Genomic DNA, 15,806 nt, shown 5'->3' on the forward strand with positions numbered 1-15,806 from the left:
CATCATCATCATCATCAGATTCAGATTCAGTTTATTGTCATTTAGAAATCACAAATGCAATGCAGTTAAAAAATGAGACAACATTCCTCCAGAATGATATCACAAAAACATATGACAAAACAGACTATACTAGAAAATCCACATAACGTTTGGCAATCCCCAATCCAGAGTCCGGAGAGGCTGCTGCGTATTAATATCGCGCTACCGTCTTAGCGCGTTCCCTGGAAAGGAGCTCCAAATCCACCAGACAAACAAGACCAAAAACTAAAGCTACAAGACCTGCACAAAACCACATAGTTACAACAGTGCAAACAATAGCATAATTGATTAAAAAAAAAACAGACTATGGGCACAGTAAAAATAGTCCAAAGATGTTAAAGGACTATAAGTTCAAAAGAAATCACCACAAATCATCAGGTGTCATGCCTAATTTGAGCTTTGACTGCCATGGCCTACACACTCCTGTTTTGGGTCAAGTGGATCAATTCATTGGTCTTCATTTCCAGTTGTCTGGCTGCTGTCATCATCATTTGTCTTTGCCTTCCTCTTGCTTTCTTCCCTACAATCTTTCCCATAATTACCGTGCATTCTAACTCCTCTTTCCTAATCACATGTCCAATGAAGTTGCGTTGCCTTTTCATGATCTCATACGTTATTTCTCTTTTTGTGCTTGCTCTGTTCATGACATCCTCATTAGATATTCGCTTCATCCATGATATTCTTTGCATCTTCCTCAGAAACCACATCTCTGCTGCTTCAATTCGTTTCCTCATGTTACTAGATATTGTAAAACAGTGATAAATGAAAATGCCACACCCAAGTATTGCAACACCAGTGGTCCCAGTAACCAATAAGGATCTGTGGTGGTTTTAAGGTCACCATCAAATTCATACTGAAAGTAGATCTATGCCCTCTGCCCAGGTTAGAGGATATCCTTGCCAACACTTCGGTAACGTGGACTTGGCTGAGGTCTACCTACAAATAGAGAAGGGAGAAGTGTCTAATGTGTTTCTCATCATAAACAACCACAAAGAGCTTCATCACTATAATAGGCTTATTTTTGGAGTAGCATCTGCACCCGCACTGTGGCAGAAAGCCAGGCAAAGCTGCCCAGGCACTCAGTTCTACCTGGATTATGTCATTGTTACTGGTAAGGATGACAAAATCTCAGTGTTAGAAAGATTAGAAAATTACAGGCTCAGAGATGACTGAAAAATTGTGAATTCTTTAAACCAAACATCACTTACTGTCGTCACAGCATTGCAAGGATTACACAAGTGTTCTGGGAAAATTCAAGCAATGGAGGATGCCCAAAGACTAAAGGACATGCCACAGCTGTAGTCCATTTTAGGATTTTGAATTATTACAACAGATTCCTGCCACATCTGGCTTTGGTGCTCCACCCCTTCAACTGATAAAGGAAATGGTGGTGTCAAAGTTCAAAATAAATTTTATTATCAACATACATATATGTCACCATATACAACACAGAGATTCATTTTCTTGTGGGCAGATTCAACAAATCTATCGAATAATAACCAGAACAGTGTCAATGAAAGATCCCCTGTGTAGGGCGTTCAACAAGAGTGCAGAAAACAACAAACTGTGCAAATACAAGAAGAAGAATCAATAATTATAAATAAATAAGCAATAAATATTGAGAACATGAAATGAAGACTCCTTGAAAGTTAGTCCACTGGTTGTTGAAACATTTCAGTGATGGCACAAGTGAAGTTGAGTGAAGTTATCCCCTTTGTTTCAAGAACCTGATGGCTAAGGGGTAGTAACTGTTCCTGAGCCTGCTGGCGTGAGTCCTGAGGCTCTTGTACATATTTCCTGATGGTAGCACTGAGAAGGGAGCATGTCCTGAGTGATGGGGTCTCTGATGATGGACACTGCTTTCCTGCAACACTGTACTCACAATTTGTCCATTGAAGCTTGCCATACACTGTTCAGGATGTCAACACATCCAAAAGAAAGGTACCCAGAGTTGTCAGAACCACTTCCTGCAGCCCCAGAGTCAACTCCTACAACCACCACAGAGGAGCTCCCAGAACCTGACATTGTTTCACATCCACAAGTCACTCCTGCGAAGCAAAGTGACCCCCCCCCCACCCCACACCCCCAGTCAAGAAAGACGTTATCCCAAAACAGTAAGAGATTCTCCACAGTGATGAAAGCTTTAGGCCTGAATGGAACAATTTAAAATTTACTATGCTACAGAACTCAACATAGTGTTGTATTATATACTATATATGAATATAAGTTGAGGAGCATTCTATATTGAGTTGGAGTTTATAGCTAAGCAGAAAGGGATGCTGTATATCAGAATCAGAATCAGAATCAGACTTTAATCGCCAAGTACCTATGCACATACAAGGAATTTACTTCCGGCAGATGTTGTCTCTCTGCTCATAACAATAATAATGATAAATATAAATGAAAATATAGATTATACATACAGGTAGTGCAATCCAAGTAATAGTTAGCCGACAGTTAACCGGCAGTTAACTGTTCAGCAAAGTGACCGCAGTAGGGAAAAAACTTCTCCAGTGCCTATTAGTCTTAGTATTGTAAATATATTGTTTGATGAAGCATTCTTTGTTGTTTGCATAATGCACTGGGGTTATATGCTAAAGTATGCGAATGACATACGTCATCACACCGCCCTCCCAACGTCATCTGTATGTGCTTCACTTAAAGTAAAAACAATGTAAACAAGTTATCCCTGGCTCTCCCGTATTTTTCTTTTGATTAGTTTTGGAGTTACGCAACATAACTGTGACTAAACAATTTTGTCTTTCCATAGGATAATTCACTATTAACAAAATAATGTCAGCAATAATTTGCAGGATGAACTTGGGAGTGGAAGAAAAGGATTTACAATGCTGCAAGCCAAAAATCTGCATCAGTCCTGACACAGAGTTTCAACTTGAAACTAATCAATAAGCTCCAAAAGCTAAGCCACAATACCTCCTTGTGCTGATTTTCTCACTTGCAGAGCCCAGTCAATTTGGATTGACAACATTTCCTCCACAATCACATCAGCACAGATGCACCACAAGATGCTTAATCCCCATTCTACTCACTTTATACTTATGACTGAGAGACTAAGATAGCTCCAATACTGTATTTAAGTTTGCTGATGACACTGCTGCTTTTGGCTGAATCAAAGGTGGTGATGATTTGGCATGTAGAAGAGAGGTTAAAAATTTGGCTGAGTAGTGCCACAAAATCTACCTCTCACTCAGTGTCAGCAAAACCAAAGAGTTGATTATTGACTAGAGAAGAAAGAATCTGGAGGTCCAAGAGCCAGTCCTCATTCAGAGATCAAAGGTAGAGAAGGTCAGCAACTTTAAATTCCTTGGCATTATCCATTCAGAGGATCTGTCCTGGGACCAGCACATAGGTGCCATTATAAAGAAGACATGGCAGCACCTCTACTTCCTTACAAGTTTCTAAAGGTTCACATGTCATCTAAAACTTTGAGAAACTTGTTTAAACGCACAGAGGGGTGAATCACAACTGGTTGTATTATGGCCTGGTATGGAAACACCAATGCTAAGATATGAAGAAGCTGAAAAAAAGTAGTGGATACAGTCATCCATCACAGGGAAAGCCCTCCCCACCATTGAGCACACTCTCATGGAGTACTTCTACAAGAAAGCAGCATCCATCATCAAAGACGTCCACCATCCAGACCATGCTCTCTTCTTGTTGCTGCCATTGAGAGGAGGTGGAGGAGGTCTCACATCATCAGGTTCAGGAACAGTTATTACCCTTCAACCATCAGGCTGGTGAACATGTGGGTAACTTCACTCACTTCAGCACTGAATATCTTCCACAACTTATGGACTCACTTTCAAGGACTCTACAACTCCTGTTCTCAATAATATTTACAGGTATTTACTGATTTACTAATAATCATTATTATTTGGGGTTTTTTGTATTTGCACAGTTTATTTTCTTTTGCACATTAGTAATCTTTCCATATTGGCCATCAGTATTTCTTTGATGGTAGTTTTCCATTGATTCTATTGTATTTCTTTGAATATGTGAAAATATACATGTACATATGTGAATATATTTGAATATATGTAAATTGTGAATGTCTGCCAAAATTTGAATCTCAGGGTAGTACCTGATGACATTCAGTACATTTACTTTGAATGTTGAACTTTTTAATAATTCCTTGTCCCCCACCGACATTACTTGACCCACTGAGTTCCTCCAACAGCTTGTTGTTTCAGAGTCCAGCTGTGTCAGAAGAATAATGGCATTTGTTTTTTTTTTAATTCAAAGGCAATAACCTCGTGAAAGTATAAACTATTTCTGTGAGAGTTTGATCCTGACTCTGGGTTGCACTTTCCAGCCAACATCCGTGCCAATACTACAATTTTCTAATTACCGTAGATTTCGCACTACAGAGCGCACCTGATTAAAAGCCGCTGGCTCTAATTTTAGAAAGAAAATCAATTTTGTACTTGTACAAGCCGCACCGGATTTTAGGCCGCACCGGATTTTAGGCCGCAGGTGTCCCACGTTGTAATATGAGATATTTACACAGTAAGATATTACACGTGAGGATTTTTTAACTTTTAATTAAATCCATATGGTAACATAAACAAATACATATTGCAAATGCTTTTTTTCGAACCGTGCCTGTAACGCGGCTACTTTTAAATATACATACGTATCGGTAACACACAAATTACGTTGCATATACTTTTTTACTGAACAACATTGCAATATCTCCTAACGACTGGTAAAAAATATATATACTGCAGCCTACCAGGAAAAGTTATTGATCGCCTTTAACTTAAAAGCAGCGTTTTCGCTCGGCTAATGTGCTCCCCCCCACCTTCCCGTTTATCGCAAACCGGTATTTCCCACAAGACGCGGCGAAATCGGATGTGACGTCATAGCATCCCGGGATGTAGTACAGAAAACAAATATAGTTAAAACACTTCTAACTTTAACTAACAAATGAATTACTAAGCGAAAATATTATAAACTAAATAACTGCCATAAAGGCAGCACAATGCTTTTCTTCGAGTGTTTTCCATGTTGATGAGGGTGAGTACAAATGACTGATTTACAATAATTTAATTGTGAAAGTGCGCTTGATTTATCGTACAATTTCATTGGACCTCTGTGAACTACTCATCAATTTTATTGGTCTACTGTTACGAGGCAAAATGTTTTTGGTGGCATGAAAAAAAATCATGCATTAGCCGCACCGTAGTAAAGGCCGTAGTGTTCAAAGCTGTTCAAAATGTGGGAAAAAAGTAGCGGCTTATAATCCGACATCTACAGTATATCTCTTCAATGTTCTTCATTTCTGCCCCAGGGTCTTCAAATGAGGAAATACCAATCATTCCTTTGCTACTTCAAGACTCAACCACCCCACTCAGAAACTTGAGCTCATTCAAATTCCTATCATCCAGATCTAATTCTAAACTAAGCACTATTCTAACAATTTGGTGTTTGCTGACCTAAACTGGCTATCAGTTCAGCATCACCTCAATTTAAAGAATATCATTCTTATCCCATATCACTCCTTCCTATTTTATAGTCTGACATAGGGCCTGCAACGCTTCAAAAGCTCTGTTCTCCACCAATTCAAGTCTCTTATAATGATTTCCAAATAACCTTTTTGGATCCTAAACTCTGAAGTTTCTTTATCAATTTGCTCTCTCTTCAACAACACCCCCCCCCCCCCCCACCCAACCTCCCTGTTGCCTCTACTTCATCACTCCTCACATTTGGATATCTCAAACAAACTTTTGCTCATTGCTGCTTATGAACACTAGTAAAAATGAAGTACCAACAGGTATTTTACTATATTGAAGGTGATATTTAAATGCAATCTGTTTTGTCATTACAACACATTGTTTAATTTATCTTTTGACAAACTGCTGCTGTTATGCATGTGGCTTACTCTGCCTTGCTAGCTTGCTACCTCATGTAAATTTCTACAAGTGCCAGTTTGGGGAAAAAACAGTCTGAATTGACTGATTTAAATTCTTAATAATGACCATAACTCTACAGAACTGTTGAAAGTATTATGTTCCTCTCTGCACATATCTTGCTTAATCTCTTCTTAATGGCCTCTTGCACAACTACAAGCAAAGTGCTTCATCTTCCATCTGGGTAAATTGCAGCCTTCAAAATTCAATGATCAAATTTTCCAACTTTAGGTAAGACACTCATTCTTTCTGTCAGAACTTCCAATTCTGCCTTGCATAATTTTGGCCATTTTTTCCCATTGTGTTGCATGGTCTTGCCCATAATATGTCCCACAATTTTACTATTAGCAAAATAATACATAAACAAGAAGGTTTAATCTCATTTTAACACCCATATTTTCACATTGTCATCATGTCTCACCCTATCAGAGACATTTCCTTTGTTCAACCCATTCCACCCCACTCGTCTGTTACCTAAAGCTCTCTTGCTTCTCTCTTTCCCAGTCCTGATGAAGGGTCCTAGATCTGAAATGTCAGCTGTTTCTCTTTCTTCAGATGCTGCCTGACCTGCTGAGTGTTCCCTGCATTTCCTGCTTTTATTTCACAATTGAAACAATAGGATGGTGTTTGAATGGGAAGTGCAAATGATATAAATATAATGGTGTAATGGAAAGCCCTTTTCAATTTCACTCCTCCAGAAATGCACCCCAGTGTTTTGGCAATTATATTAATATCCTGAATTGGCCCTTTCAGCTGTGAATCAGCATCCCTAGATATCTTTGCTCTTCCAGCCCATTTATTTTACTCTCTTTTCCAGCAGATAAGTAGCCCATTTACACCTCTTAACAAGTGCACCTGTCTCAGTAAAATTCAGTTACCATTCATAAGCATTTTTTAAGTTTATTAAGGCCTACAGTATTTGAAAATTACATCCCAATAGTCCCAGTGGAAAATGCTCAACAGTGCAGCACAGGGCTAGGAATAAAATTTTGCAGACTGTGTGTTTGCTTTGCTTAAAAGACAAGAAGGATTTTTTTTTTAATTGGAAATTTTAAATAAAAATAGAAAATGCTAGAAATGCTCAGTTATTCAGGTAGAACTTAAGGGAGAAACAGTTAATGTTTCAGATTCTAATAAAGGTCTAACAAGTTGCAAAGCAAACACAGCTTCTCACTCCACAGATTCTGCTGAGAATTTTCTGTTTCAATTATCAGAATCAAAATCAGGTTTTATTATCACTGGGATACTCCTGAAATTTGTTGTTTTGCAGCAGCAGCACAGCGCAATGATGAAAAATTACGATGTTACTATACAGTAATAAATCTACATAAGATAATAGATTGTGCAAAAAGAGAGCAGAAGAGTGAGATAGTGTTCATGGGTTCGTGGACCATTCATATATCTGATGGCAGAAGGGAAGAAGGTTTTCCTAAAATACTGAGTGTACACCTGTGGTGAACTACATATACCTGTCTGGACATGCCCCCCCCCCCCCCGCTGACTGCTCCTGTGGCTCCTCCCACAGACCCCGGTATAAAGGCGATTGGAGGCACTGCTCCTTCCTCAGTCTCCAGGATGTTGTGTGATGGTCTCTTGCTGCTGACTGCTCTCTTCCAGCTAATAAAAGCCTATCTCTCGCCTCACGTCTCCGAGAGTTATTGATGGTGCATCAACACCTACAAGCTCCAGTACCTCCTCCCTGATTGTAGAAATGAGAAGAGGCGTGTCATGGATGGTGAGGGTGATTAATGATAGATACCACCTTTATGAAGCCCTCCCTTTTGAAGATGTCCTGATGTTCTTGATGGCGGGTGGTTAGTGCCCATGGTGGAGCTAGCTGAGTCTACAACTCTGGGAAGCCTCTTTCAATCCTGCGCACTGGTGCTTCCATGCCAGATGGTGCAACCAGTCAGAACTCTCTTCACAGTACACCTGCAGAAATTTTAGACAGTCTTCAGTTATCATACCAAATCCGAAACTCCTAAAGAAGTACAGTTGGAGACATGCCTTCTTTATGATTGCATCAATATGTCGGTCACAGGATCGATCCTCAGAGATGCTGACACCCGGTAACCTGAGGCTGCTCACTCTTTCCATTTCTAACCCTCGATGAGGACTGAGAAGCAAGTCCAAATAAATACCATTCTCCTGGGCCGCTGACAAGGTGTATTGAGGATGCCCTGTTGATTCCAAGCCTCAAATGGCAGGCATCTCTGGCACACTGGCAATGTTCCAACCTGCAACACTGATACCCAGGGGCCAAAATTGAGCAGTCTGGTACAAAATGTCACTGACAGCCTCATTCATTTTTCAGCTGGACTCCAAGCGGGCTGTCAATTTGTAAATGAGCTGGGACAAAACCGCAGCCAGTGCTGGTGTGCTGACACGACATTAATCAGCAACACTCGTTTCCCGCCTCAGAGTGCAAGATAAGCCCTGCCCCCCTCCCCCGGTGTGTGCTCTCCTTTGTATTGTCCTGTTGTCAAATATCAACATGAAGGAGGTGAGAAGTGAAACAGGCTCTGTGCCTTTCCAGACAAACGGGCAGTGCTGGGTTGATAAAGCATCAGCGTGCTTCAGGGCAGCACTGGAATATAAATGGGCGAATCCAACATTGGTATTCATGCAGACAGTGATGTGAGGCTCTGAGGCAATTAGGTCCTCCCCCACCCTCTGCTAATGACAAAAGAAAGTGTATTTTGATTGCAATTTGATGTGAGGAGAATGGCTGCCACCAGCCGCCCGCTGTGCCATTCATTTCCAGCCATACCACTGTAGCCCTCACACACACAGTAATCTATCTGTAATTAGCAGCTGCTGTCTCCTGTCACATTATATAAATAAATTGTCTGCACTCAGCTGACGGAGATGATGCTTGATGAATGAACCCTGTGGTGATCTCAGTTGGTACTGCAGGTGATAAAAGGAAAACAGACAGCATCTTAAATCATAATTTAGTACAATTTAATGCTCAGCGGTGGCGAGACATTTCACAGATCTGGAGGACGCACCACTCTCCCGCAGCACATGATTGGAGAAGGGCAGAGACTTAGGGGTGAAATGGAGAACAGTCTTCTGGAGAACGCAATGTCGGAATACCGGATCAGCTTGTCTGCCCGCCGTCATGTGTTTCAGGGCCAATGAGATGTTTAAAAGCAAACCTTGTTCTAATAACAATGACACGAGAAGCCCAGAGAGCCATGTTGATTTCTTGAGGGGCCTCATGATCTCTTGGGCTCCCTACCGGTGGCAATGGATTTTGGTTTTTAGCTCCGCTTCCATGGGAAAAAGGGTAGATTCATTCACCCTATCTATGAACTTCATAATCTTATACACATCCATAAGGTCACTCCTCAGTCTAAGGTACAAATCAATTCTGCCCTTAGCTGCCACCGGTCTACAGTTTTTACATTCTCACTGGGCTTCATCCAGATGTCCTTTTTTCCTCCCAGTCCCTGAGTGGTCAAATAATTGACCGCTGTAAGCTGCCTCTGGTAAGTGGATTCATGGTACAATCTGCAGAGAGTTGATAGGAATATGGGGCAATAAACAGGATTAATATAGAAGGATATCAATGTGGAGTTGGTGAGCAAAAGGTCCTGGTTCCATGCTGTCTGACTATCAGCTAATACCGTCCTTATACAGTGCCTACAATCTTCTGCAGTGAGCTTGGATAATTTATCAAGCAACAGCCCCTTAACTTCAACAGATTTATTGGTTGTCCACCAAGTTGTTAGGTGGAACTAGAGAGCGGACATGCAAAAGAACTAATTCATCCTCTTTCACATTGAACAATTCTTAAGGCGACATCTTCCAGGCTGGAAAGACAAAGTGTCAGTATTTTGAGAAGACGATCAATGCCGTACCAAAGAGCCTGTTGGCTGACCAGGTTAATTAATCGCTCCTGGAGTGATGGATGGCAGAGATGCTTACGTATGCTCCCTTTGTTCCACAGACTAGTTGAACAAAACCAGATCTGAGGCACAAGGCACCGCAGGTTCTGGAATCTGGAGCAAGAAACAATCTGCTGGTGGAACTCAATGGGTCAGGCGGCATTTGTGGAGGGAAAAGAATTATTGACGCTTCAGATTAAGAATCTGTATCAGGACTGAGTATAAAGAGTCATTAAAGCATGGAAACAGGTCTGTCAGTCCATTTAGTCTATGCTGAATGTTATTAAGTAAGTCTCATTGACTGCACCTGGACCATAAACCCCCATACCTCTCCCAACCATATACTAATTCAAATTTCTCTGAAGTGATGAAATGGGACCACTATGTACACTTCTGCCAGCAACGTGTTCCACACTCTCACTACCCTGAGTGAAAAAGACTCCTTTCAGGTTCTGAAAGATTTCACCTTTCTTCCTTAACTATGACTTAACTATGACCTTTCTTCCTTAACCATGACTTAACTTCCTGTCTAGTCTCACCTAACCTCAGTGGAAAAAGCCTGCTTGTATTAACTGACCTGTACCCCTCATAATGCTGTATACAATTCTGTACAGGTGTCCCCGCTTTACAAATGTTCGCTTTACGCCACTTCACTTTTACAAAAGACCTACATTAGTAACCTGTTTTCGCATTACAAAGAGGATTTTCGCTTTTACGAAAATTTTTCCCATATAAATTAATGGTTCTTCGTTTTACGCCATTTTGGTTTAAGAAAGGTTTCATAGGAACGTTCTACCTTTGTAAAGGGGGGGGGGGCACCTGTATACCAAGAGGGTGGACCACCAGTATAAAGGGGAAAGGAGGGGTGAGGCAGGGGGCTGGTAGGTGATAGGTGCACTTTGGCAGGACAAGAGGTGATGGTAAGGGAGGCCAGTGATGACAGTTGAGAACAAAAAAGGGAAACAAAAAGAGAAGCTGGGGGAGAAGGGAAGGGGGAAAATAGAGACAGAGGTTGGAAGATGGAGTCATGAGGCGGATGAATGCAGGCCTCTGATAGATAAGGAAGGTGAAAATTGGAATCAGATAAGAAAGGGCTGATAGGCAGCTAGAATTAGATGGAGGAGGGTGTAGGAGACACAGTGCAGAAGGTATGTGGGTCTAGGTAGATGGTATCAGGTGGAGTGGGTGAACAAAACTGGGTGATGGGACTAGTATGGGAAAAAGGGCATGAGGGGATATCAGTGGAACAGGAGAAAGAACAGAAGGAATAATGTCTGCCTCAAGTCAGCCGAGTAAATGCGCCCTTAGTTGCCTATTCTTCCACACCCTCCTCTCTGTGCTGTTGCTCTCCTGTGTCTGCCCCATGGTCCTCAGACTCTGGGATGTCTTGTTGCTTTTCCCCAGCAATGACTGCTGCCTTCATCGGACAAGATGTGCAGCATACAGCCGATGATGGCACATCACCAGTGCCCTAGACTGACACAGCTCACGAAATTACATCAGAGTTAGAATCAGAATGAGCATCACGGACATATGATGTGCAGTTTGTTGGTTTGTGGCAGTAGAACAGTGCAAAGACATTAAAAAAACATACAAATTACAAAAATAAATAAATAGTATTAAAAGGAAGAATGAGGTTGTGTTAATGGGTTCATGGACCGTTCAGAAATATGATGGCAGAGGGGAAGAAGCTTTTACTAAGCTGTTGAGCATGCATCTCAGGCTTCCACACCTCCTCCCTGATGATCATAACAAGAAGTGAGCATGACCTGTTTGGTGAGGGTCCTTAATGATGTCTGCTACCTTTTTGAAGCATGGCCTCCTGAAGATGTCCAAGGGTTGTGTCCATCATGAAGCTGGCTGAATCTACAATTCTCTGCTGCCTATTGTGATCCTATGCTCCACATCAGGCTGTGATGTAACCAATCAGAATACTCTCCACCATACAATAGACAATAGGTGCAGGAGTAGGCCATTTGGCCCTTCGAGCCAGCACCACCATTCACTGTGATCATGGCTGATCATCCACGATCAGTTCCCCGTTCCTGCCTTCTCCCCATATCCCTTGACTCCACTATCTTATAAGAGCTCTAAATTTATATAGATTTATAAGACTCTTTGGTAATATACCAAATCTTCTTGAAACAAAGTAGAGCTATTGGTGTGCCTTCTTTGTGATTGCAGCAATGTGTTAAGCCCAGGATAGATCTCTGAGATATTGATGCCCAGATCCATGGCATTTTTCTTAATGACCCTCCTACTTGTGAAGCCTTCATGTGTATCTGAACTGAGCTGCTGTGAGTGAGCAACCAAGTGGTTTATTATGTGGTTGGCACTGCCCAGGGGGATGGAACAAGGTCGCCATTAATAGATGGAGGAGCCATGAAGTACTCCCTCACCATGAGGAAATTCTTCTCATCATCTACAGCAAGGGAGCAAAAGTATTTCCTGTCAATCTCACCCTGACTTCAGGGCGACTGCACGTGTGCAAATCCAACATTGCTGGCAAACTGCAATATTCAAGACATCACCTGGAATTCACTGAAATTTAAGTAGATAAAATTTTCCTCTAATGAACCAAATACTGGTGTGATCACTCTAAGTCTGGTATTAGGGGAAATTCAGTGGAGACCTGCTGCAGCCACTTGGAAAGTTCCCATTGCAAAGCAGCTGCTATCAGCATTACCTTGACCTCCCTTGAAAGAGCAGTTAAGACAGGAGATCTTCCTGCAGAATGTAACATTTCAGTGACCATTTCAGTGGCAATAGCCTTGTAAAAATTGGGCCTGGAAACAAATTGTTCAGATGTAGGTAGATTGTGGTGCCTTTGAAAACACTCTAAGGTAGGGTCTTCACTGATGGCTACGTGTTTGCCTCATGCCCTGAGGAATTCTGATCCACCTGGAAGAGGCAAGTGTGACAACAATGGTGCCTCCAGTGCGCTGGCACTGCTGAAGCTCCCATCGAATGGTTATCTTAGCAGTCAAGTGATGAAAAAGCAATCACTGTCAAATTAAGTATGCTCTGGGGACTTCAGAAGGCACTTGCGCAGCCTACAAGAACATTTCCCCATTTGAGCAGAGTGTTCCTCTAAATAACAATAAGTAAATTAGTACAATGTGCTCCTTATTTTTACAGTGTTCCACAGCAATCATAGTGTGTAGCTTACAGCACCAGCTTATGATGGTCCAGGGACAAATTTGCATTACACATCCAATGACATCATACACCTAATGCTGGGAGAACATCTGGCTCACTAGTAGGAATAGTACATGAGAGCATCTGGCCCAATACCATGTTGTGCCTTGCATGAGTACACTTGGATTTAATCTCCAGTGTGATCTACCCCGAGTAAAATCATAAATGGATGGCATATCACATAAAAAGTCTGCTACACATTCCAACTTCTATGTTACAAGGCCTAAGGGAAAGAGGATGATTTGAAGATCACAGAACATGGGAGGAGCACTATTTTCAAACAGAAACTATTCAACATCACGAATCAGTCCAGCGTTTCAGACTAAAGCAGTCAGTATTCACATTGTAGCAAAAAAAAACAAATGGATACACGAGCTCAGTGATGACAGGTGTGAAACGTTTTCATCAGTGATGTTCCAATTGAAATAGGAGCAGGGGTCAGCTCTTCATGCCTGTTCCTCTCTAAAATAAGGTTATAGTCTACTCTGTCCTCCAGAGCTATATTGCACAACACCAGAGTATTGGATTGATGGGAGTTGCAAGAACATGTACTAAGGGTCACAAGACAAAACCTGTGGCTGTCATCAAACCCCTAAAATGTTCTGACACTTTACTAAACTCTATCTTTTTTTGCATTTCTATTTTGCTAGTAGCCTGCTTTATTGCAGTTGAGCAAGATGTGAGGTTGATCATCCTGTATAGATAAATGGGGAGACTGGGAGTTGAACAAACAAAGAAATCCTGGCCGAGCTTTCTTTCCCAATTAAAGGGGCACTAAAGCCAATTGAGACAGAGCAATAAGCTTAGTAGTGGTGTTGTCTGCATGGTTCACTCTCAAACTTTATCCAGAAGAACACTGAATTGCACTTTTAAATACATCTGAACATTTTTTATTTTTCTTGTTGTACATAACCATTATGCTATAAAGCTGCTTTGAATGTATCTCTGCTTTTGTTGTTTTGTTGAATGACCTCCAGCAAGAAGCCACTCCTGTGAGGAAACACGTAAGTACAAGTTGTGTTGCCCCGTCAGCCATCTTCTAAGTGGATCATTGGCCATTTGCAACTGACACGAACAAACTAAGTGAAAGGGAGAGAAAAAAACAATCACTGTAATTCTTAAAAAAATACATTCATTCCTTGTGCAGCTGGATCCAGGACTTCCTGTCAGATCGCCAAATGGTAGTAAGGATGGGCTCCCTCACCTCTGCCCCTCTGACCGTCAACACAGGTGCCCCCCAGGATTGTGTCCCAAGTCCCCTCCTCTACTCCTTTTACACACCACAATTGAGCTGTGCCACACACAGCTCCAATCTGCTGATCAAATTTGTAGATAACACAACAATATTGGCCTTATTTCTAGTGGTGACAAGGCAGCCTACAGAGGAGAGGTTAACACTCTGACACAGAGGTGCCAAGATAACAACTTCTCCCTCAATGTCCAAAAAACAAAAGGAGCTGATTATGGATAACAGAAGGAACAGAGACAAGCTCGTCCTGATCAAAATCAATGGGACTGCAGTTGAGAAGGTGAGTAGTTTCAAGTTCCTCAGTATACACGTCATCGAAGACTGTACACATTGGCTCGGTGGCTAAAAAAGCACAATGGCATCTTTTCCACCTCAGGCAATTGAATAAGTTCAGCACAGGCCCCCAGATCCTCAAGAACTTCTACAGGAGCACCATTAAGAGCACCTTGACTGGCTGCATCACTGCCTGGTACAGGAAATGCACCAATCTTGATTGCTGGGCACTGCAGAGAGTGGTACGGACAGCCCAGCACATCTGTGTAAATGAACTTTCCTCCACTGAGGACACGTACAGCAGCAGGTGCATAAAGAAGCCCTGAAAGATCATCAGAGACACCAGTCACCCCAACCATAAACTGTTTCAGCTGCTTCCACAGCATTAAAGCCAGGACCAATAGGCTATGGGACATCTTCTTTCTACAAACCATTAGACATATAAATTCACATGTCTGTACATTACGACGGAGTCATAACACAAAGATTTTTATTCCCTTACATGGTGGGACAGATGTAAGATTTAAGTAAGTTCAATTCAAATCCCCATGCACTAATATGAATTTAAATTTCATCATGGTTGACATTAACATAGTAGGCTGAAGGGTCGATTCCCATGCATTAATCTTCAATGTTGTATGTTCACTCAGTCCCCCCATCACTCCTTGATCAAAGATTGATCATACTGGTGAGCCAGCAGTGATGTGCTTGTTTATGCAGTGCAAGGGCTTTCTTTCTAACACACAGATTTAGGTTCAGAATTTCACAACTGTAAAATCAGCAGTTAGCTGTTTGTCCATCGCAACGAAATCAACAAATGAGTTAGCTAAATAAATAGAGAGGATTCTAAGAGACAATAGCTGTTTGCCGTCTGACAGGCAACCCCCGTCAGCAGACAAACAGGCTCTACAATGCAGCATGGCTTCAATTTGGGGAAAGTGCTAAGTGTGCAAGCTAATTTATTTTCTGTTTTAATGGTAGGCCAGCAAATCATACACAGATGACCCCAGAAAGTGAACTTTCTGGACTACAAAGACATATAACCAGCAAAATAAAATAAAATAGTCAAATAAATACACTCAGCAGAATTAACATCTGCGGGTCACAACAATCCTCATCACAAATTTTAATAATGGTTTTGTGATAATGGAGTTTCACTTCATTTGAGCTGGTTACCAAGACAGAGGCTAAACAATGTCATGCTTTCCACAGACAATGCATTAT

The 15,806-nt window shown here is 41.6% G+C and overlaps 1 long non-coding RNA gene across 1 annotated transcript in view; it reads right to left on the reverse strand.

Moving 5' to 3' along the window:
• LOC140741897 (uncharacterized) overlaps nt 1–15,806 on the reverse strand; it is a 123,083-nt gene that overhangs the window by 105,801 nt on the left and 1,476 nt on the right. The gene's annotated exons all lie outside the window — the stretch shown is intronic.

This window comes from Hemitrygon akajei, chromosome 19 (genome assembly GCF_048418815.1).
Source record: "Hemitrygon akajei chromosome 19, sHemAka1.3, whole genome shotgun sequence".
NCBI lineage: Eukaryota > Metazoa > Chordata > Chondrichthyes > Myliobatiformes > Dasyatidae > Hemitrygon > Hemitrygon akajei.